The sequence below is a fragment of the Thermobia domestica genome, chromosome 10, assembly GCF_964235325.1.
Source record: "Thermobia domestica chromosome 10, izTheDome1.hap1.1, whole genome shotgun sequence".
Classification (NCBI taxonomy): Eukaryota; Metazoa; Arthropoda; class Insecta; order Zygentoma; family Lepismatidae; genus Thermobia; species Thermobia domestica.
Genome location: NC_137463.1, coordinates 25,918,502 through 25,941,213, shown reverse-complemented (window position 1 = coordinate 25,941,213; position 22,712 = coordinate 25,918,502). Strand labels below are relative to the sequence as shown.

General features: G+C 35.9%; 1 protein-coding gene across 2 annotated transcripts in view; it reads right to left on the bottom strand.

The window, feature by feature from the left end:
* The window catches only part of LOC145662381 (uncharacterized), a 174,644-nt gene extending 153,547 nt beyond the window's left edge, over positions 1 to 21,097 (bottom strand). For both annotated transcript variants that reach the window (XM_081727900.1, XM_081727901.1), the window contains exon 1: positions 20,783 to 21,097. The gene's annotated coding sequence lies outside the window, so the exon portion shown is untranslated. The remainder of the gene's footprint in view (positions 1 to 20,782) is intronic.
* Between the last annotated feature and the right edge of the window lie 1,615 nt (positions 21,098 to 22,712).

The window sequence follows — 22,712 nt, the reverse complement described above, 5'->3', positions numbered from 1 at the left end:
TCCCTGAGTTCAAATATCATACGCAAGTAGTGGAAAGATTAGTGAAAATAATTAGTGAAACTTCTTTCAGTATGTGGGGCACGAGAGAGCGATTTCTGTATTCGTTCCAAAATTGACACGAAAAAATAGATGCCTACTTTTGAGACAAAGTCGCAGTATTTTGCAGGAAGACGTGAACGAAACTTATGAAACATTCAATCTAATGTTGGCGGGTGGGTGGGATTGATCTCCAGGCGTGCCACCTCTTAGTGGTGAATTCTGGATGATGTAGCCTGTAACATAGAATATTGCAAGAAACTTCGCTCTTCAGAAAATACACCTGTCGCGACAACGAATCTTAGCGCCCTGAAATTAGTCTACTTCAATCGAAGAGCAGTCTAATAATTACACAAATACACAACAAACATGTATTTGTTTACAAAATCTACGAAACTTAAGGCCCATTGAGCAGCGGCTAAAAATATTTTATAGAATTGAAATTTTCCATGGTAAAGCACTACGATATGATTGCAACTTTTGCTCCCTATCAAAATTCGAATTTAGATTTTTTAAAAATTAGCCTCTTTTTAGTTATTTGCATAATCTATCAAACTTAAGGTCCATTGCGCCCCGGCTAAAAATTACTTTAGGGACTTGAAAGTTTCCATGGAAAAGTACTATGATACGATGCAACTTTTGTCCCCTAGCCAAAATCGAAGTAATAAAAAACTTTTTGGCCTCTTTTCACTCCACCCTAGTACATTCATCAATCGAAACCGTTATTTTGTTATCATGGGAATTTGTAATTACTATCATAGATTACTTTCTTAGAAGACATATTTATGGATGATGAAAAGAAAGTTTCATTCGAATGTACCGCGTTTTCAAACAAGTCTTTTTTTTTGAGACACTATACAATTTCTTATATACTAAGTTAATCTGGTAATTGTGTTTAATACTTTGTCTTCATACTAGAATAAGATCTCGTTTATTGTTAGTCGAATTTAATAATTTTATTTATTTGTTTTTGGAAGTCGAACAGACAAATAGTTTACGTTTAAGAACCAGGTGAAGGTTTTTGCATAGTATTATGCCAATAACTACTGTCACAACAGAATTTCCTTAATGTGATTCAATGACTTAGCACTTTTTCGTGCCTGAATTGAAAATGAGATTAAGTCTTCTGAGTTTAACGTCCCACGATTATGCCTGTTAGGCTAAGAGAGACAATGATTAAAGCAAATGAATGATGATGAAAGAATTGGTGGAATGAGAAAGTGGAAGGAAACGAGAGAACCCCGAGAAAACCCATGAGCACGATGTTTTCCACCACAAAGTTACTTGGTAGGGATTGAACCAGGAACCCAATGCACCAGAGGTAAGCGTTCTATCACTGAGCCACCGTGCCTCCCTTGCCCAAATTGAAATTGCCAATAAGTATACTCAAGTATACTCAATCATGTTTAACATTTTTGAAATTAAGTAATGTCTCAGCAGATGATGTGCAGGAATGACGGATTACAATATATTCCTAAAACATCAAATATACTTTAGTAGGGAGATGTTGACAATGAGAGAAGTTCATAGTCGGTAGAAAAAAAAGTATCTGCGATAAAGAATACAGGATTTAAATATCAAATATCGTATGTTTACATTAATTTTATCCTGATATGCCAATATAGTATTCGTGCGAGCAAGTGCGAGATTAATTGTAAAGTCGGCGCACAGCAGTAAGAGCTGAAGTAAAGATCAAAATTTGGAAATTTAATTACAAGATTCTCTCTTGTCTTGGATTGGGTGGTATTCACTCTGTATCGAACATCAACAGAGATTATCAATATGAAACCAGAGAGTTAGTTCGCTTTACTCTGGTCTCTATTATAAATAAACTAACAAGATTTTTAATTGAAATTCGGAGTCCTAACCTAGTATAACCTACCAAGAACATTCTCGATGCTTGCAGGATGTTCTAATTAGTTAGGTTTAGTTGTTTTTTTTTTGTATAAATACAAAGGTTGTTCAGTTTACATTTGGCCAATTTCGACTTACCTAAAAATTTAGAAGAATCCATGGTCCCAGTTCCGTAAGTGTTCGATGTGTTTCCCTTGGTTCCTAACAATAGCCCGACAGCGTAATTTCCACTGTAATAGGCTTCTATGAAGAACTGGGAGGGTAATCTTGTCCCATTCCCTTTGCACAGATTTCCAAAGTCCTTCCACAGTTATTACACGCCGTTTTCCCAAAGCCCGCTTCAGCAATCCAAATCCACAATAGTCCATAGGACTTGCATCTGGAGATTTAACAGGTACCTCATTGAAAGGTATCACCTGTATACCACTTACCTCTTCCACCTCCCTGTAGAATGCGGGGGACGATCGTGAGGTATGTGATGAGGATTTGTCCATGTGAATGCACACCAGATTGGCGTCATTTCCATACATTGTTGGAATCTCATGCTCGTAGATCGGCAGCATGATCTGCTCCTGAAAATACTACGAATTTATTTTGCAGTTCTTCGCCACCCTACGAATCTTCAGTTTACCTCGGTTACCGTAGCCAGTAACGACCATGAACCCTTTTGGGAAGGATTCTTTACAGACACCCACCTTCTGAAGTTCTTGGCGACTTCCTCTCGGTACATGATGGCTCTCGGTTTGCCGCAGTCGGAAAGGTAAATCAATGCTTCATCGAGCGTTACGACGTGCATCCACCTTTATTATGCCAGATGCCGTTCGTACAGCTTCTGGGCGTTACACTTTCGTTCCTTTTGGTGGGCATCCGTTAAAAGATGGCCGCGAGCTTTCATGACTTTTCCCAGCTTGAGTTGATGGTGTAACGTCCGGCTCACAGTCCCCAAAGACACGTCAAGACGATTAGCCATACTCCTTTGTGTTGGCGGATTACCTTGCATTGCCATTTTGCGAAGTTTCCTCCGCATAGTGGAGGTGGCTTTGGTGCATTCCCGCTTCCTAGGCAACTTCGATGGTGATCCAAATGGTGGAGCTTCGTTGCCATTGTACTTTTTAATAACATATTTTATTCCATTTAAGCTAATGTTGCAACCATTCTTCTTGCGCTGTTTTCTAATGACAGAAACACTAAAGTGGGCGTCATAAAGGGCTGTAACATAACCTTCCCATAGCCGGCTTACTTTGGGCGGCATTTTTGTCATAGAGCGGAAGCCCACAAAATTGGAAACAAATTTAACACAACACTCAGAACAATGGTCCTGTTTTGTGCGTTATTGTCGTCCGCGTGGAAAAACAACTCCGTTCCCAGGACGCCACGAGCCAGGTCGGGTGAGTTCATTCTGCGCGGGAGGGGGAAGGAACGAATTCGGCCAAACGTAGGCTGAACAACCTCTGTATGACCAACATACGTTAGCTTTTCTGTTTCAAAAAAAAAAAAAAAAAAAATAAGAAAAATACCAGCATGTTATTCAACAACGAGAAAAGATACCAAACAAAATCACAAAGAAAGCGAATCTTCTTCTAAGTGAGCTCATTCACTTAACTTCTGCAAACTAAGGATAAACTTCCTAATCTACAAATTTCTGTGTACATTACGTCATTATAGTGGTAAGTTTTCTTCTCAAAGTTTCTAGCGATAAAATTTTAATTTGTATTTATGCGACCTTCTTGAAGATCCTCATTCTTTGTTCGTCTCTTTTCTTATCATTTTCTGTTTTTTTTAATGGTTCGTACTGTTAAATAGTTTTACAAACTCTGGAAACTATATAAACTCTAGATCAATATACAATAACGCTTTTAACCGCTTTGGGATTTTGGAATTTTAAAGGTGAATTTTAGACTTTCAGTGAAGCAACTACTACATCATCACTATTAATCTAGGATTTTTACTCATACCTCATTCTCATCAGAATAAAGCAACCTTCCAAACAGTATCATTTACATGTCCGTATCATAAACCTAAAAAGGAAAATACGAGGACTGAAGACCAGTGCCATTTAATTGAAAGTAAACAACGACATCTAAATTGTATAGGGGGAAGGGAAGATGGCATGACACGTGTACTCTCTCCGGTCATGTCGACGGCATACACATGTGTCCTCAGATCCCATAAACTTTTAGACAGCATTTAGGAGATAACAAAATAAGCCTTTTGCGTTGTACTTTTGAAGGTCAAACAGATGACGTCATGACTCATACCAACTTGACGAGCTTCTGAAAAAACATGTGACCTGTTTCTCAATGTATGTACGACTCAAAAATAAAAACTCCAGCAGTAATGAACATTTTAAAGCAAATTTTACGTATGGCAGGCTTTGATAAGTTTCTTACAAAGAAGAGTAGGGTAGTGAGTAGTGATATTATTCAACTATCGCGAAGATCAGAGCTCGAATCAGGCACCAGCTCGTTCATGCTAAAGTTTTGCCAGGCTTCTTCTACCGATATACGAAGCCACAATGAGACAGTGGATTCCTGTGAATGTTTTATTGTTCATTGTTTCCAGAAATAAATGAGAATCAACTATTTGTTACAAGGAAAGTCATGAATTAGTTTAGTAAGATAAAAATGAATAAGATAAAAAAATATTCAGCATCTCTCTAAGTACTGCTTCTCTTCGTAAGTAAATAAAGCTAACTGTGTGTTTTGAGTGTATATCTCGAAGATGTGTTTAAATGTTACTCTGAAACTCATCCTTTCTAACTGACTTTGATGCTAATATGTGTTAGGTATCAGCTTTGTTAACTCCGCTTCGCTGGTATCAGCTAAAGGAAAAACAATTCTACGTGGGGATAATATATATATTTTGCAACTGCGTACTGTGCACAAAGACAAACCGTAACAATGATAAATCGTTCCTTGTAATTCAAAGGACTTTGATGAATAATTATCTCAGTTTGTGGGCAGTTGAATATCAAAGTGAAGTTTTGAAACCCAGCTCAAGCCAACCACTAACTATATTCAAACGTTTATATCAAACGTTCCAGTCACTTTGTCGTCAAAAGCCGATATACAATGTCGTAGACAATAAACTTGTAGGCATATTTTTGGGTAAGAGGCAGGAAACCAGTGTTACGTTCGTTCATTATGCGAAAACAAAATCATGGTTGCATACCTAACTGACTATGAGAAATTAGTTCAATTAGAACTCAACAGACACTTTGATGATCAAATATCTCAACTTGTGGAGAATCTATTAATGGTATGAAGTGACAAAATGCTAAATTGCTAATTATATTCAGAAATTCATTTAAAATGGCTCATTTTCGTGTCATCTTTAAATTTGAAAGTTTGGAAAACATCGATGTCACTTATTTTAAATAAAGTGTTAAGCAAAACAACTTGACCGAATTCAAATTTGACATTGAACACAAAATCAGAAGTACGAATATGGTAGAAATTCCTCCACTGCCTTCCTTTAAAGGTGGGGTTTTCTGAAATTCTGAATCATAAGTTCACATATTGTTATAGCACGGCCAACAAGAGATGGTCTCTGACGTTTCTTACCACATGCGATGGGACATTGCAGCCCCTACTTTGATACCAGTGTTACCAAAAACGATCATTTGCCTTATACCATTAATTAAATTGCCACTACAGTTGCACCGAAAAAAACCTTGACACCCGAGTAGTGGCAATGTCACTACGAGCTGTCAGAGACGTTCTCTTACTGGACGCACTATAAATAAGTTTATATGCCGTTTATCATCTCCATAATTTGAGAGGCTCGTAAAGTACTATATTAATGGTATATACCTAGTAATTTGAATCTCCTTCAGCTTTAGAATATGTATTTAAATGTAAATAGAGTTATATAATCCTACCTCTAGAGCACAGCTAACTATGTTCAAAAAATCATTTAAAACGATTAAGACTCTCTGTGGTGAAAAAGGGAACATACAAAATAAATTTAATTTTTATGTATTGGGTATTCATGAAGTTTGGTACTACCTCTGTAATTCTGAAGCAGCTGAGAATTGCTTACAATACTGAGGCCTCTAGTCTATCGATTTTAAAGGTTGATATTTTAAGCTAAGGTGGATATTTTCAGCTAAGTGGATTACACTAGTGGCGTAGCCAGAGAGATGGGTTAGGGATAAGTCAGTAAAGAGTGTAGATGGTCATTTAAAAAGGATTACACAAACTAATAATGCGGTACAAGTTTCGGGTCACTTGGTGGGATCTATCGACAGTGACAGATCAAAATCGAGGTATATTGCCATTTCCTCTCCTGTGCAAGATTCCGTTACTAAGTTATTTAGTGATGGGCAGTGGGAATATTCCCGGTGGGAAGGAATAAAAATGGAATACTCCCGGTTTTTTCCCTGGCACATAAATTCCCGGGAAGGAATTTATTTCCATTTCTTTACTTTATCTTCCAAATTATAAGAACCATATGACTAATTACTTTGTTTTCATTTATCATGATTTACTTTTAAGTTTTAAATAATTTGGAGGTTAAAATAAAATTCGTTGACTGTACTTTATATAACTACTAATATGAGTTTTTAATTTCCATTTCCATTTGCACTAAAAAGTAGCAAAGTACTAATTTACAAATGATGAAAGGGAACCAGTTTGTAAAGTAATGTAGAAATTATGTAGAAATAGAGATGAAGTACTATTAATACTCCCCGAACCACCGTTAATAACAGACGTCGGTCTGTCTCTTGTCTCTGACTCGAATTTCTGAAGAGGTACTTGGACTTCTCTTACATGTGAATTAACGCATTATATTTCGAGAAATAGATAGGAAGAAAGGTCGTATGTGGTAATGTTACGTGTAAAATTACAAAGTCAGTATCTTTCAAATATTGTGAACATAAATATGTATGCGTAAACGTTGATAAAATGATGAGATATGTGTCTTCTGGTAGTTACCCAAGCAAATTTGTTTATAACATTTAAATATTATCAGTAGTACAGTCAAGTTTAAAAAATCCACTTCCATATAAATTTAAACTATTTAGCGATGTAAAAGTATATGGACCTACTATACCATTTTTCCACATATTTACTTGCATAGAACATATTGTAAGTAAATATACATTTATGTGTATTCTCTAAATATAATAAAATATTAATAAAATAACATAATACCGTTCAGAATATACATTTTAAAGAATCCTCTGGAGACAACAGTAATAATATACAGTGATAAGAAAACGAATTTAACTTTGAAATCATAATATAGTAATAGAATGCAATTTTCTTTGTGATTGTACATAAATTCCCCGAAAATTCCCATTTGGGGGAATCTTCCCGGAAATATTCCCGAAAAATATCTTCCCTGGAATTTGCCAATCACTATTACTACTACTATATTTGCAAAACGTCTAGAGCTGTGTGAAAATTATGAAACACATCTTCCATTAATTTTGATGAACGCGTTTTCAATAATTTTGTGCAAAATCAGTAACTCCAAGACGCTTTCTAGTGAGTGCACAAGGCCCAGTTTAAAAATGGCCAATGGCAATAGAGGTTGGATAATGACGTCATTAAGAAAGTCTACTTGCATGAAGCAACTTGAATTGTAAATTGTTTTGGACTTGTCTTACTTAGCTAAGAAATGGAGGATTCAGACGCACTCCCATCAAAGTAATGGATACAAAATGAACAAATCTTTTGTTTTAATAGTTTTGTTTTGATCATTATTGTGTTATTACTGTAGAATGGATCAAGCAATGCAAGTTCTCACCGCTAGTTCAGTAATTAGCACGTGTGCCTTTGGTGCTTGTGGTCCTGAGTTTGATTTCTGGTAGGAAAAAGTTGAACACAATTCTCTGGATCAGAATCCACTTCATACACCAAGTTTCATCATATGGTACTAGTTTACAACATCATCGTTGATAAGGTTGGGTCATTTCGTGCTTTGTCATTTGCTGCTTGTTTTACTGTTCTTTTCTCATCTTTAGAAGACACTAATCACGACAGCTGGCATATTTTTATCCGACAAGATGGACTGTCTCTGAGATGCTTGCTCCCACCTCACTGGCCGTCACAAACTGGCTCATATCAAACTCTGATGTATAAGCTACCTTCGCCATTCAATGCATAAAGGACTATGATGACTGGTTGAGTGAAATTGCTGTTACCGTTTGGTCAGAGGTTCTGTTGTGCTCCATGACTTTTACATCAGGTCAACTACTTCACTCGAAAAGTAGTGGGTGGTCAAGATGTTCTGGTTAGTCATTTTGTGGGATAGGATGATATTTATTTTGCAAACTTTGGTGATTAGCGATAATTTCTATTTTCTCAGGCACTGACCAATTAACATGTAATATTGCATGCATAATAAATAATTTACCATTTGTGGTTCTTTTGTAGTTTGACATATCTCTGTGGGTATTGAAGACAATAGTATGATCTATTAGTGTGGTCTATGAGATTAACCACTTGTGGTTAGAAAAGGACGTGCCTATTATCTCTTGCATTGAGGCGATTAAACATTTGAAGGACTATCTGGAAGCGGAAACTACTATCGTCATATTTTTAGACAAGTGACAAGTAAATGGAAGGAAGTAGTTACGTGGAGTGGTGACGCACAAGTTCAAGGTAGGGTTGAACACATTGCGATGTTACTTGCGGGTAACTATGCTCCTGTATCTACGTTCATGGTATCTCATCATCATCATAGGTATTCTGCCTTTATTGGCAGGTCACTTGCCGCAGCTGAGAAGCTTCCATGCTCCACGGTCCTCCGCTAACTTCTTCGTCTTCGCGTATGATCTTTCTGTTTTTATATCATCCATTAATTGTAGTCTCCTTCGCTCCCTCCCTCTCTTTCCCGCCACCATACCCTCTAGGACGTCCCTCATGATACAATCTCTTCTTAGGCAATGTCCCAACCAGTTTCTCTTCCTCTTCCTAATAATATCTAAAAGTGTTCTTTTCTCACTCACCATTTCTAACACTCTCTCATTCGTTTTCCGTTCGACCCAACAAATTCTTTCCATTCTTCTCCACTATTTCATGGTATCTAAATGTGTATAATAATAAATTTTTGTTATATCGATATAGGGGATTCTAAGAGATTGTAGGAAGATCCTTGTGGTCTTAGGTATGCGTACGTTATCCCAACGTTGAATCTATATCTGAAAGCATTTCTGGAAAACTCCTTTCGGAATTGCGTTCAGCTGCTATGTCGTGGCCTTCTCAACGTCAGAAATGGCATCCAAACGTTTTCCTTTAAGCACGGTTTTAATTTTTGGTAAGAGCCAGACATTGCGGCATGTTATATCTGGAGAATATGGTGGATGTGGACAGATAGGAATATTTTTCCGGCCAAAAACCCTGTTTGCCAGTCAAAAGTTAGAGAAGGAATTTTGCACTCACTGTTCTCATTTCCAAATCGGTGGTTTAAATCCTTGTACAGACCCGTACGAGATATTTAGTTCTTTGGAAAGCTCTTGAATCGTTATTCGCCTGTTTGAACGAACAACCGAATAGTTTTTTTTTGCCACTTTTTGCATGTTTTCTTCTGTTTTTGAGATTAATGGACTTCCCGAACGTTGCTGTTCTTCTACTGACTCATTTGCGCTTACAAATCGCTCATATCACTTGTAAACAGTCTTCGGAGTTAGAACATTATGAAGATATACCAATTTTAACATTTCATGAGTTTCTTTGGCACTTTTTCTGAAACTTGTAATCAGTGATGAAAATTTTCCCGAAAATTTTCCGATTCATAAAAACATAGTACGCTTATTCCTACATCGTTGTTTAGTTGAGATGTGAGGTGGAAAATTTTCTTCTATATTTTTCCGGAAAATTTTCCGTTCTTAACAAATATCAGTGATTAAGTAACAATTCGTCAGTATTTATAAAATTGATTGAATTCATAGGCTATATAGAAATGTTAAAAAGTGAAAGATCGTTTAAAGAATCTGAAAATTTTCATGGCTTAGACAATTTTCAGTACGATGTAGGAACAAGTGGAACAATTTTTCATGAATCGAAAAATTGTCTGTCCTGTACAGGGATGAAAATTTTCCGGAAAATTTTCCGATTCATAAACATATACTCCACTTATTCCTACATCGCTGTTTAGTCGAGATATGGGGTGGAAAATTGTCTTCTATATTTTTCCGGAAAATTTTCCGTTCTATAACAAATATCAGTGATTAAGTAACAATTCGTCAGTATTCATAAAATTGATTGAATTCATAGGCTATATAGAATTGTTAAAAAGTGAAAGATCGTTTAAAGGATCTGAAATTTTTCATGCCTTAGACAATTTTCACTACTATGTAGGAACAAGTGGAACAATTTTTTCATGAATCGAAAAATTGTCTGTCCTGTACAGTGATGAAAATTTTCCGGGAAATTTTGAAACGGAAAATTTTCCGATTCGTAAAAACATACTCCACTTATTCCTACATTGTTGTTTAGCCGTGGTGTAAGGTGGGGAATTTTCTTCTATATTTTTCCGGAAAATTTTCCGTTCTTAACAAATATCAGTGATTAAGTAACAGTTCGTCAATATTCATAAAATTTATTGAGTTCATGTATAGAAATGTTAAAAAGTGAAAGATCCTTTAAAGAATCTGAAAATTTTCATGGCTCAGACAATTTTCAGTACGATGTATTAACTAGTGGAACAATTTTTCATGAATCGAAAAATTGTCTGTCCTGTACAGTGATGAAAAGTTTCCCTAAAATTTTCCGATTCATAAAAATATACTCCACTTATTCCTACATCGTTGTTTAGTCGAGATGTGAGGTGGAAAATTGTGTTCTATATTTTTCCGGAAAATTTTCCGTTCTTAACAAATATCAGTGATTAAGTAACAATTCGTCAGTATACATAACATAGGAACAAGTGGAACAATTTTTCAGGTTTTCCATGCCAAAGACGCGTATGCTAACCGCTTAGCAACGAAGGAGCTCGCAGAGCAAGAGAGAGAGAGAGAAAAACACTGTAAAATTTTATTTCCCAACTTGGAATAGAAAATTTTCCGGTTCCCGAAAGCTAATTGGAAAATTATAATTTGTTGCTGTCTATCTTTCCTCCACTGAAATTCAATTTTGTAGCTCTATGTGCAGTTAAATATAGTGGAAAATTTTCCACCTAACATCACTATACATAATATCCAAAATTGCCAGGCCTATGAAAAGTGTTTTCCACTTGTTTCTACATCGTGATGAAAATTTTCCGATCTATGAAAATTTCTCTCACTTGTTTCTACAAAGCAATAAAACTTTCTTATTCACAAAAAAGTTGTTTTACTTCTTGCTTCAAAATGATAAAAACTTTCCGACTCATAAAATGTTCTTCAATTTTTCCATATAAGGCAGAAAATATTTCGATTCATGAAAAATTGTTTAACTTGTTCCTACATAGTACTGAAAATTGTCTGAGCCATGAAAATTTTCAGATTCTTTAAACGATCTTTCAGTTTTTAACATTTCTATACATGAATTCAATCAATTTCATGATTGCTGAGGAATTGTTACTTGATTACTGATATTTTCTTAGAACGGAAAATTTTCCGGAAAAATATAGCGGAAAATTTTCCACCTCACATCACTACTTGTAATATAATTTAATGTTTATGTGTTGTTGATTCGCGACAGACACGGTAAACACAACCTCACTCTAGCGGATCTGGACGCTGACTGACAAGTCAGAACGTGTTTCAACTTGACGCAGCCTGTCTCAATGGCTTAGGCTATCGGACAAATTACATCACATGAGTTTAGCGTCTGCAGTTTCTGCTAAAAAAAATCATTCAGCGTATTTTTGATCATACCTTGTACTTTAGTGCACGGGTATTGTATCGACTGTAAAGGGAAAATATAAATGGTTGGCGGGATAAACGAGGAACTCACTCATGACTAGAATATATTATCTTGGTGAAGACAATGCAGAGCCTCATGCCCAAACTTGCCTTGATGGAAACGTGCACTATTCAGTTGTGCAGGAAATCCTAGATGAAAGAGATATACTATAAGTAGAAGCAAGTTGAGATAAATTGTGGTTATAGATGAGTCTAATATTTCAAATTCGATCGAAAGCCTTTTGCAAACCAAACGAAAAACATACTATAGCATTGGCTTTTTGCAGTGGTTACAGTAAAAAGTTTTCAGGTAATTATAATTGTTTCATATTCTTATAACCTTGTAGCATATTTATATTTAGTACAGTACGTTTCTTTCCCGATATATTCAAAAGAGAATATATATGGGTTTATATAATTTGCAGATGTCTGATTGTGGTTTGTTATTACAAGGATAGAGAAAACATATTTTTAGTGTGAGATGTAGGTGGCAATTTACAATCTGACTGAAATCGCTAATGACTATTAAATATACCACAACTCAAAAGCCGCACACCTGGTGGCAATGTTAATATTTTCATAAAATTAATTATATTCCATAGCAGATGGTGACAAATTACTTTCTTTTCAATTTAGAGTTAGCTAAACACGTTTGGAATACAATGAACTTTATTAGTAATTGAAGAACAAATGATCACGACATCCAATTCTATTTTTACAGCGTTTGTATTAACTAGGCATGCCTGTTCATGTGGTATTTTGTAATCAATTTTGTGTTTACTTCCTATTGTGCAAAAGATTTGAAGATATGCGTATTTTTACTGTGTCTGTTGTTGGAATAAATACAACTATCTAAAATAAAGATTCATATCGCCCACCTACACCACATATATCAGTGTTTTATTTAGACGATATCGTTTCGCGGTTCGTTACACACATTCAGAGAAATAAGATGCAAACGGAAAACTGAATCGCATTAGGCATTAAATGAATGATTATAATTTATTACCGAAGTGAGCAATTTTTCCAACTGAAGATAGCATATATTGTCTTTCCTTCACAACAGAAAGTTTCGATCTTTCATAAAACATTAAATCCGTAAGAAAATGTTTTCAGAATCAAAGTTTAAGAAAGAGTAAAGAAAACTGATCCAACTTACGTACATATTACTGACTTCAGGTTAGAAAAAGTTAGGTTACTTTGCTTAAGAATGATAAGATGCACTTACGTATGATGTAATAAATGTGATTTAGTTATAGCTTGCACTCGTACGTTAGAAAAATATAGCACTCTTACTGTTGTATACGTGTAGTAGACCAGTTTCCTTGATCCTCGCAAAAGTTTATATTATAATCGGCTTTTCACTAGCTATGCACTGTTAACCGTAACAAGCTAACCTAACCTAACCTAATTTCCATAATCGGGAATCCAACTGAGATTTATTTTTCTAATATAAAAAATATAATGTATTTATATTAACAAAGTATTTAGGGTCTTTTGCTATTTCTTAAATCAACGTAATTTAATTGGCTTAGAGACACGTTATGGGTAATGCGGGTCAGCCAACCACTACCTTCCTAATCTAATCCGAAATTAGTGACATTTGTGGTCGAAGATCCTTAGCTCGCCCGCTTAATCATTATTTATTAGTCATTAAGAAAATTTGTTACAACAGATTTCATCAGGCAATACGCTAGAAACTCTAGAAACTTTACTAGCATACGTGGTATTCTCTTATTTCACATAAAAATCATTTGGCTTAGGTTTTGTTGTTTTGGGTGATACTTACTTGACTCGGACACGTGGTCCGTCCATAAGCTACCATTTTTATTTCTTGTATAGTATTTATGATTGTTTCAAAAAGTGTCGTAAGTGATAAGTCCTGAGAAATATTTCTTCATTTACATAAAATAGTAAAATTTATGAGATCTGTATTATTATATTCCGAAAGAACCTGTATTTTTTTCCATGTCAAGAGATATACTCTTATAAATAAAAAAAATAAAATATATCATTTTTTTCTCGTAGTTACACGAAAAACCCTCATATTTTTCAAAAATTAAGAAAAAAAAAACGGGTTTAAACCCAGGAAAAGAAAAATATTTTCCGTTTTTTCCCCCATCACTAGTGTTGCCACGTTACTTAATAAGTAAAGCCTGTACAGCCATTGCTGATTGAGAAAGTTCATCGGTGTGTTAAACTGCAACACAGCATTAGTTCTACGTGCTTTCCGGTCAGCAAGTGCAAACAAAATAGGTTGGATCAAGTTTGGAATAAGAGTGACGGAAGTATAATGCACGATGAAATGACACTTACTGGAGTTCATTGTAGAGCTTCTTCGAGGCTACATTGTTAGTCTACTCTTTTTTGGTACGGAAGACACTATCGTGATTCCAGATTGGAGTTCATGTGTTCGGAAACTACGTTAAATCTTAAATTCATATCTCCTGATTGTTGTGAAAAGAGATATTAAATTAAAACTCAACAACCAATACATAATCGTACTTTACAATGGAGAAATGTTACATAGAGTGACCAAATCGTATCTGTCCACCCATCTTAAAAAAAAAAAAAAAAAAAAAACTGAATTTGACCAACGCCATTTTTAATATGGTGCTACGTTATGGTCCATAGATGTTGAGCAAACATTGATATTTCGCCACCACTAATCAAACATGCTTGATTAGAGTTCATTTCTGTGGTGAATGCCTAAGAAGTATGACTAGATGTTGGGTACAAATGAGGCCTGGGGGCGAAGCCCCCAACGAGGCCTAGGCGCAAAATTCCCAGAATCCACTTATATTCAACTTTGCCAGTTCGTGCATGGGGATCCCACTTCTAATAGCATAATACTTGCTCTCACATTCGCCCCAGCTCAATTCAAAAACAGCACTACATGCAGAATGCGTTTTTTCTAAATTATTTTCAAGCGCTATATATCCCAAAAGTGCAAATATATACAGGTTTCTTCTTTGCATACAGTAAGAACAAGGTTTCCGCTATGACATACTAAAAAATCACATGCATTATATGCAATGTTTTCTACCAACAGGCTATTGTATCGTTTGACCATGGTTCTATCTACATGCTTTCAGTACCACGCCATTTTCCAAATATTATATTATGTAGTACTAGTACACATCACGTCAACATTCTAAGTATACAAAACGATACATACTTGTGGACCGTGTCACCATGTTTACCAACCGCTGAATATCTATATGCAATGTAGGGATAGTCACATTCAAATTCAACATTCTATCTTCTGACACTAAGCAGTGCCTCTCAGGCTGGATAACCAAGTTTACGCGTGCCATAAGGTCATTGTATGCTACTACAACTTCCTTTTCTGCACACTATCTTATGTGTACATCATTAAGGTTTCATTATAACAAACCTTTCACTTCATTTTTCGAGTTTTGCCAAGAATTGCCTGGTTTGGCCCAATTGTGCGTCAGAAGTATTCGCACTCCTGCCATTGCCGCATCAATAAAGTAATATGGCAATATTTTATGTTTCTGAATGGAGCAATATTAAATCATTTTGAATCATTGTAAGTTTCCCACTACCCCGTAAATACAATTTTATTCATTATTATATGAATTTCGACCGGAAAACTATAGATCAGCCTTATTCCATGAAAAAATGTGGATGGGCATCCTTCCTATATCTTTCTAAGACCTGAACAGATGGTCAATCTGAGCGACTGACTGACTGATTAACGCTAGGGCCAAACAGATTAAGATAAAAACTTTAAATTTGGACAAAGCGTAGCTTTCCTGACGTAATATACCACTAAGGAAGGATTTTTGGAAATTTGACGAGGAAAAGAGAAAATACAGTGGCAATTGTTATATTAGAAAGTCAAAACTTTCGAATCTCTGAATGGAAGAGACCACTTTCTCTTGCAAATCTACTAGGTTCAACTATCAGTCATCACATGACGTTAGGTCTGTCCCGCTGCGAATCATATACCCTGAGACTTCTGACAGCAACGCATCTTGTTTGGAAAAGCCTCACTTCTTTTTAGATTACTTTACATTAATTCATTTATATTTATATGTATGTCTTAGGTACACTTGTAGGGTGTCTAGGTGACAGGTGGCACGGTGGTTAAGTGGTAGAGTGCCTACTTCAGGTGCGTGGGGTCCGTGGTTCGATCCCGGCCAAGTAAGTTTGTGGTGGACAATATTAACATATGCCAACATATTGGACCGAAATCCGGACGTTGACATACACAATTTTATCCACAAATAATTCAATGTATTAATAACCATAATAGCATGGGGGCAATTTGAAGGGTTTTCTCATAACAAACTTAACCATTTAATTTTTAGGTAGAGCAAATAATTAGTTAAGATGGTTGGTAATAATTGTAGAAATAAAAGTAGAGATATCAGATCAGATAATTACCCAAATCTGGTGCTGTGGCCTTACGTTAAAAATTATAATAACTGTCATAATGAATTTTGAAGATAGGATAAGAATTAAACGAATTTTGTGACAAGGTCGAATAATAAAGCGTGATATCAAATAGTATCCAGCATTGTACTCACCCAGATTTTGACGAATGAAGATTTTTGAGAGGTAGATCCTTTTAATCAGATGGTCACTTCAAAACTCTCTCGAGTTCCCTACTCTTTTTGTCCACCTACCTTTTCTTCCTAGTTTTGGTAGCGTCTTTTCTTCCGCTTACCATTACATTTTTAGAATTACCTCATAACGTGTAGCAGGAAGTGTTATTATTTCCTTGATACATTGCTACATAACATAATTTTATATTTCCTATTTAAAAGAATGTTTTAACTGGACATAGTTTTAAATTATTATGAGACTTCCTTAATTTCTTTGCACGTGTGAATGACCTACAGCACCAGACTGGGAATTGAATTTTATTTGCATTTAATATAAAAAGGTGGGTTGTGTCCGTGGGTTTCTCGGGGCACTCCTGCTTCCTCCCAATTTCTCATTCCACCAATGCTTCCATTATCATTTCCTTGCTTTAATCAACGTCTCCCTTAGCGTAACAGTCATAATCTTGGAACAGTAAACTTAAACAATTCATTTTCTACTCTAGATGTCATAAGATCCTGATACGCTAACGGTGCCGTGAAGCGAGAATAAGTGATCATCTCTGGATTAATGTCTAACTTGTCGATTAGTGTCTTATTATGAACGTGATACACGATATAAGAGACGGTGAAAGGAAGATATGGTAAAAGGTAAGAGATGGAGGAGAAGAAGCTGCTAGTATTGAACAATGTTAACCATTTGCTATGTCGCCTGTTAGTTGTTGGCAAAATACATATAAGTAGTGATATTCTGCGTTATGGAAACAGGATAAAAGTACTTGTATTACTGGAGATTTTCAAGCATTACCTTCTTGAAAATTTTACTGTCTTAGGGAGTGACAAATTCATTCCCTTATTATTGATTGATTAGCATCTAAACAATTGAGTGTGCCTGACTAAAATTCTATAGTTTGCGGCATCCTTCCTACAGTTACCTGAAAATATGTAAAACTTATTTTATATAAGTTTAGCGGTACTTTCAGTAGCGATACTATATAAGACGTTGACTTTCAGTTTGACGTGGAATCAGAACCATATGAGATTCCTTCAGGAATCGAACCCATGTCTGCCACACGAAAGTAATATGTACAACTGACAAACAGGCTGAATTTATAACCATCCTCTTAAAATAAACAATTATGTCATTCTAAAATAAATCTATACTGAGTAATGTAACATCGCTAATAAAATACAATTTTTGAAAATAGTGAGAATTGATGTAATAAAAAAAAGGATGTGTCTGATGATTGTGCAATATCACGTTTATTTTTTTATACACAAAGTACTCAGCGCCAGGTGCGTATCTAGAAATGATTGTTGGTAGCTGTACACAGGGGCGGATCCAGGACGAACATCTGGGGGGCGGTGGGTTGTAATACTGCTATTAGAGCTACTTTTAAGAGCTTCAAAATGGGATGGGTTTTCTTTATATATATATATATATATATATATATATATATAGTGGCGTATTTAGGGGGGCTTCCGGGCCTAAGCCCCCCCCTGAAATCTTACTTACTATAGTAAAGTATATGAAATATCTTGCAGAATTTTCACATTTTCAGGCAAAGCCCTCCCCGAAACGAAATCGTAAATACGCCACTGTATATATATAAGAAAGTTTCATCTTTTGGGGGTTGGATCATCCCGATAGCCCCCCCCCCTGGATCCGCCACTAGCTGTACAAAGTTTGGTTGAGTCCAATACTATACTACAAGACATCACGTCTATTTAGTATTGAACTGGTGTAATTTTACACGCAGAAATAGGATTAGTAATTGTTAAACACTGTCACCTATAGTCTCAAACAAAATAGTAGAACTAAATAGTTTTTATAAGAAAAGAAGGAGCTCAGAGGGAAAGTAAGATCAAATCTTTGCGCTATTATCAATAATTTCTCTATTAAACAAATATAGTTGTTAACAAAATGTACAAGTGTATGTAGAGTTACGAAATTTTTTGGGAGGGAATTCGAACCCTGTGGACCCCCACCTAGGTGCGCCTCTGTCCAGCACAAACGTTATAATTTCTCAATATCCTGTGGTCTTTTTTTTTTCTTCTTCGAGAGTTTACTTAAAATTACATCAAACCTAAAAGTATGCCAAGACAACGGTAGGTGTTAATATAAAGAACATACACCCGGTCTTATATATATGATTTTAGCCCCATGCTTTAGAGATAGTTGAAGGCCGTGCTGTATGAACACTTTCGATCCTGGGCTTATCTGACTCGTTTATTCCAGTATTCTGAGGTTTTTTTTAGGACTTTTTAAAAATTTTATAGCACATTGCTAAATAATAATAGACGCACTAAAAACATTGCAAACAAGTTTTTGGACATTAGATTTTATTATGAATATATAATTTGATGATGCAAGAAGAAATAGTTTACTACACTGCTACTTGAAATATGTACTTTTTCAACAGACGAAAAAAATGTTTACAATAAAAACATAATACTCCCGCTGCGTATGAAGTGCGAAACAGTAACAATGGTGTGTAATAAGGAGCTGGAAATCTGCTGGAACTGACCGCTGAGTTCCGTTATTGTGAGGATTCGGGAGGATAAAGGGAAGATATATATAAGCAAGGGCACCGATTTCTCTGTAAATTTGGGGGGGGGGGGGCATTCAGATGCAGAAGGCATAGATAATTTTAAGACAAATTGCATTCAAATTATGCCAAATATTGTATATTCATCAATACAATGCAGGAGCCAACATGAGCTTTGTGGAGCGCCCGGGCCCCCTCTGCCTCCCAAGGTCGGCGCCCTTGTATATAAGATGGAAGGGAAAAGTAATAAAAAGTGCTCAAAATGAAGGATGGTCAAAATCAAGGAAAATCACTGTATGGTGGTGCTTTGCGGCTGGTCTGTCGACTTCACTCATATGTACGGGGAGGAGGGTGCCGTCGTATACTCCCGCCCCGGGCGCTGATTTCCACAGCACGGAACTGCTCATGTACTCACCTGCTTTTTGAATTTCGAAATCAGGGTCTAAATCTGAATGGTCAATTTCACCTTCCGAACGGGATCTAAACTGTACTCTTCTAAAATCTCTGATATTTCCTCTATATTCATCTTACTTGCTTCAAACAATGACAACTTTGTAAACTTATATAGTTATACAAACAAAATATTCCACTATATTATCGATCGTGTTGCAGCCAAACGAAGAAAGTTAATCACAGCAATCAAGCAGCAAAAGTTCGTTTACTCTTCGCTGGATGTCAGGTTAATAGCATTTCTTTAAGAACTGAGTCTCAGTGAGTATTTAACACGGCTGACAACCGACTGGAAACCATAATAAGTTACATAGGAGCTATTTTGTAAAAAAAAAAAAAAAAAAAAAAAAAAAAAAAAAAAAAAAAAAGTTAGACTCGGGTTTTGGCGTTTTGGAATAAACAGCCAACCCGAGTCTGACTCGAGCTTAGGATCGAAAGTATTAAAATCTAATACACTTTACTAATTTTATCACGAAATTTGTTTGTAATATATCCGGAAGTGGGGCGTTGTAGAGTAAAGAAAGGTAAATTTTACTCTTAATTCTTGACTTGAACTCTATGCAGTAGGAATGGTTAAGAGTCGTCAAAGAAAAACTATACGCATTATTGCATTAAAAACGATTCGTGTTGGTAAAAGATATCGAGGAAAATTACTTTGTGAACATAGCCCTATTGTATGTTTAAATAAGGAAATTTTAGAGTTCAGGAGGCCTTATCCCCATTTACCCACTTATGCTTGACGGTTTTTACCAATGTTGACGATCGGAATGTATAAAAGATAATATTCTCTGTGTTTTATCAAAATCAAATAATTATTTTAATTTAGTTTATACAGACTGGAAAATGGTATGTATATATGAATATTTACAACGTGTGGCGAATTGCGCCACTGTGTACCCTTTTTTAGTCTTGATGGATTGCATTCGGAAATAATAGACTTATTTCGGAATGTTGGAGGGTGGCACATAATAACTTTCATTGAAATTGGTTAATATTTTGGAAGAATCATGAAACAGATAGACAGACAAATACACAAACTCTGATCGGGAATCTAAATGATAGAAGTTCGTTCTATTTGTTTCAATGAGGGGCACAGTGGCTCAGTGTAGAGCGCTTACCTTTGGTGCGTGGGGTTCATGGTTCAGCCCCCGGCCAAATAAGTTTGTGGTGGACAACATACTGTCCGTAGGTTTCCTTGGGGTACTCCCGTCTCCTCGCACATTCCCATTTCAACCAATTATTACATCATCATTCACATGTCTTAACAATCCGTCTTCCTTAATCCAACGGGCATAATTTTTAAAAAAAAATTTTTTTTACACCGAAGGAGACTATGAAACTATGTTGCCAATGAAATAATATTAGCGGATTGACCAGCCGATCAAACACCATGGTTTAAATTTGATATTAAACATTCAATGAAATATTGGAAAGAACTTACAACACAGAAAAAAAAGTCAAAACAAGAGCGAGATATAATTACTTACCAAGATCTGGTAATAAAAATTTCTTAATCTTATACAGCTATGAAAACAAACTAATGTATAGTTCACTGTAATTTTTTAAACTATAAAGTTTTCAATTACATTCAAACACGCGAGAAAACTTTCATGTTCACGGCTTAAATAGCAGTAACATTGCGATGTCTTGCTGCGAAAATCATTACCTTGCGTTTCTGCAGCAAGCGCAAAGCTCATAAAAAGGTGTACACTTTCATATATCACTAATTAACACGTGATAAAATACGCGCATCAAAACAGGGAAAGCGAACGCTTTATGACTTTGTGTATCTCACCCCTCCGGACGAGAGGACTCGACTGAGTGGATATCTGTTCACATCCCCTGAATTGTATCATAGCTTCAGGCTGGAGGTTTTCCAGTAACTTGTTCTGTGCGCATGATTCTAACTTTTCTCTTTCTCTCTGTTTCTAGCTCTCGTTTGACTTGCGAAACTTTTTTTGGTATTTTTTTTCTTTTGTCAGAGTGGAAGATGGCCTGAAAATGTGAGGGATAAAACATTCACTCTATGCAAACGAAACTTCATGTTAAGTTTGTCGCCTCATGTCATATAGCCTTTACGCAAAGTAAACGCATAACGAATGCAAATGTATGATGAAATATGATATTTCTGGAGCTTGTGAAATAGTATTATCGAAGAGGACTGAAGTACCTAGAGACTGTAAGGTTCAGAGTAGGTATCTTGTACCTTAGAAATGAAGTTATATATATATATATATATATATATATATATATATATATATATATATATTGAGTTCAGCTTTTATAATGAACCAGTACCATGCCGCGGGGGTGGGTGCGAGCGGGGCGACGGCCCTGGGCGCCGAAGTAAGGGGGCAAAAATTTCGGGAGGAAAAAGGAAAGAAAAAATAGAGAGGAAAAATTACTTGGAATATTACTAGTATGTACTTAAATCCTCTTCCTGCTTTAGGAAGTGATCCTATACCCTTACTCATATTAGGAAAATGAAGTGCACATATGGAAAATGAAAAGAAAAAGTAATAAAAAGTGCTCCAATTCTTCGAAAAGCAGGGTTTATTTTAAAAATTTTCTTACGCTTCACGTCAACGGTGGTGGCGCTTTGCGGCTCGTCTGTCGACCCCACTCATATGCACGGGCGTGCCGTCTTATACTATCGCCCCGGGCGCTGATGTTTCACATCACTGCACTGTAATAAACTCACTAAAATGTCTATTCTTAACTTTATGGAAAATGTGTGAAAGGTACATTATTTGAATTTTCTTCTCCTGTTAGGTTGAATTTTGAAAAGGAAATGAAACATTTAAGTTTACTTCCCACGATTATGCCGGCTAAAGGAGACGATGAGATATGAATGAAATGGAGGAATGAAGAAAGTGGGAGAGAACGGGAGAAATGTATGGTTATCGTATGACAGATTATTTCCTTGAGTTTCAGCCAGGTGAGAATTCTAATGCGTGTTCACTCAAGGAATAGTAAAATTCTCGTCGCTGGTCTATCTCTTTGCTCGTCCAGTGGCTAGCGCGTGTGCCTTTACTGCACATGGTTCCCGGTTCGATTCCCGAACTAAGGGCACAAATTATTAATGTTACAATCATTCGTTGTCATTAATAAATCATCTCCTTTACTCTAAAGGTCACACCAGCCCTTTAGAAACTAAAAGAAAAAAAAAATCTTTTTTTTTTTTTCAGGGAATGCGAACTCTGGGAGAAAGGGAGGTGAGGAAGATTTTTTGCTGCAGTTTTTTAAACGGATTATAGAATTAGGAATCTTGCCTTTCGGAATTGACTTGTAAAATTTGATTAGAGTGCATCTTTTTTAGGATCACTATCTAAATCCAGTCGTTTGATAAAATTGGAATAAAGTTGTTTGATAAAAGTTGAGCGTATGGGTGGTGTGAACACGGGTTTCATTGCTTCA